Genomic DNA, 2,647 nt, shown 5'->3' on the forward strand with positions numbered 1-2,647 from the left:
TTTTTTTTTTTTTTTAACTCACCAACACCACTAAACTTTTCTTCACAGGAAACAAAAGTCTTGAGTGTTATTTCCTGATGGTGGAGGTGACTGCAGAGACATTTGCGAGATGGATATTATTTTCTAGAGTTATTACGCTGCGTTGAAGCGAGGTGCTGTGCCGTCACTGTTCCCTGGGGTCAGAGCCAGAACCAGAGACGGTACGGACTAGGGCTGCTCGATTATGGAACAAAATACAATCACGATTATTTCGATCAATTTTGAAATCCCAATAATTTAACACAATTACATGTTGACTTCTGGAAAGACGTTGCAATTATTTAACATGCAAAATACAGTAGAAAAAGTGAAATAAATCAACAGTAAAAAAAACACATACAACTGTGAAATTTGCCTTAATATTTTCCTATTTAAACTTTATTTTGTTATTCAGAAATCAGCCAAAATCACAATTAAATTTTGATTAATTGCCCAGCCCTAGTACGGACAACATCTGTGTCCCAACAGGTGACGGTACGTCAGCGCGGACAGATAGAACCATGTCGGGAATGAATGTTTATCAGCGGGGGAGAGTAACTGTAGTGGGATGGCTTTGCATGACGACCAGAAACGCTTGTCTTTCACTGTGACCCTTTACTGTTCACTATGTTGCAGTTTTACAAACAAGAAAATGAACAACTTAAGCTCGAGGGACACGTTGTGCAGCTGCCGTCTCACGTTCATCTCAGTAAGCTAGCCAGAGTACACAACAGACAACTTCTGTGTAGGCTACTTCAAAATGAAAGCACTTCCTGTGACGGTTCACAATAAAACTAAATTACTGTTAAACAAGTAAGGTTGTGTTCCTTTTCGCATATCAGCTGTAAATCAAGTACTGTAAATAATGTAAATAGTCAGTTTTAATCACACTATAATTGACCATTTCATTTAGACTGTTTTAAACTGAACATGAATTTCTTATTCAAGTGCTTTAAACAAACATTTCACAACAATGCCGTATTTTAATACAACTGTAAGGCAGTTTTAATTGAGTATTTTCTTTTTCTCCTACTTGCCTATTGTATGTTTTACTTATCCATTTTCATAGCTGTAGTTACTTTGCATATTCATATTAATTAAACAAAATATTATGAATAATTTAGGATGTATTAAAGTGGATAAAGAGGAGACTTTATTGATCCGGTGATTAAATTCATAAACTAGTCAACCTTCCGCTGTCATTTTGGTAAAAGTAACTCAAAAGTAATGCAAAAGTAGTCTAACACATTACAATTCAGAGACAGTAATATTGTAATATAACTGATTACTCTTAAGTGACAGTAACAGGCTACTTAACCTCTGTTAAACATGAGGATGGGAAATGAATGAAAAGTCCAATTAGAAAATCCTTTCAGTCATCCGCTGTATTCCCCATAGATGATATATCTACTCACTGTGCAACAAAAAGATCACCACAAAAAAATGCAATAGTGTAGTAGTAGAGGCGGGACACACGGATAAATCTCCCTAGGAACAAACGCTGGGTCGGGTGGGCGAACACATGGGATGCGTAATTGATTGCGTGGATGATTTGCTGGCTGTGTAAGTGAACAAGGTGTAGGAAATGAACCCAACCCAGTCGGCCAAACACTGGGTCATCTTGATTGTCTTGATTCTGCACATATTTCTGGTACTGTAGTCCCATTTATTATTTCATTATTTCATCCATGCGTGGCGCAGCAGTTCCGTGCGTACTGTCACTTGCTGTGGAGACGCTGGCCTGACTAACCTCTCCTGCTCCTGAGTCGGGTCTCCCTCGCGTGAGCCGAGCTACAGTGCACACGTAGCCTACACACGAGCCACGGTGGAGGGCTCTATTGAATTGACTAAGGGCAGATAGCATACACGTCAAGGATGTATAAATTAAATAAACTTCAGCTGGAGTCCGATTTAGTACCGCAACACTGTTGACCGCATCAGTGATCTCTTTTATATTCCGCATTCTTCCTTCAGCCTAATACCAGTTTTTAGGCTGCCAAATAGGACACACGTTACTGCAAATTAAACTGAGATGTCAGGGTTTCACTCTCCACTTCTGAAAAGTGACGCTTCTTACCCAGATTTTGTCTGGCCACGATGTAAATAGTAGGGGCAAGGCCTAAAAACCAAGAATATATTGGGGCGTGATATTTAAATTATGATTGTTTCCAGACGCCGCATTTATCAACGTATGACCATTCTTAGGCTCTGACTGGTGTGATACAAACGTTCCATGAATCCCACGTGGAGCCTGTCGTAAGAGGATTTCTGCACTGATATCTGCGCTGGTTTCTACGTTAGGTTAATAAACAAGGGTCAGTTTCACTGAGCCTACTAACAAGTCCTATTAAGTGGCATTAAATCAGTGGGTTCAAGCAAAAATGTGCAGGACCTGGCATACGCCCGGTTTTATACATGTAAATATTTCCGAGGGTAGGTACTTTTCAAGTTTTGGCCGTACACATTCTGGTATGAAAGCTGCGCTTTTTGTTCATGAGACCCCTGGTCTTTGTCTTGACTCGGTTTCAGCTGTTTTGAGTCTAGATGAAGTGCTGAGTCATAGCTGCAGCCCAACCAATCCCAGTCAAGACAACCTAAATTTAACTTAAATGCAGAACTGCCAGAACAA

General features: G+C 39.9%; 1 protein-coding gene across 3 annotated transcripts in view; it reads right to left on the reverse strand.

Annotated features, from left to right (window-relative positions):
* glrx2 (glutaredoxin 2) overlaps positions 1-2,647 on the reverse strand; it is a 7,230-nt gene that overhangs the window by 2,546 nt on the left and 2,037 nt on the right. The gene's annotated exons all lie outside the window — the stretch shown is intronic.

Source organism: Etheostoma spectabile, chromosome 9 (assembly GCF_008692095.1).
Source record: "Etheostoma spectabile isolate EspeVRDwgs_2016 chromosome 9, UIUC_Espe_1.0, whole genome shotgun sequence".
Taxonomy (NCBI): Eukaryota; Metazoa; Chordata; class Actinopteri; order Perciformes; family Percidae; genus Etheostoma; species Etheostoma spectabile.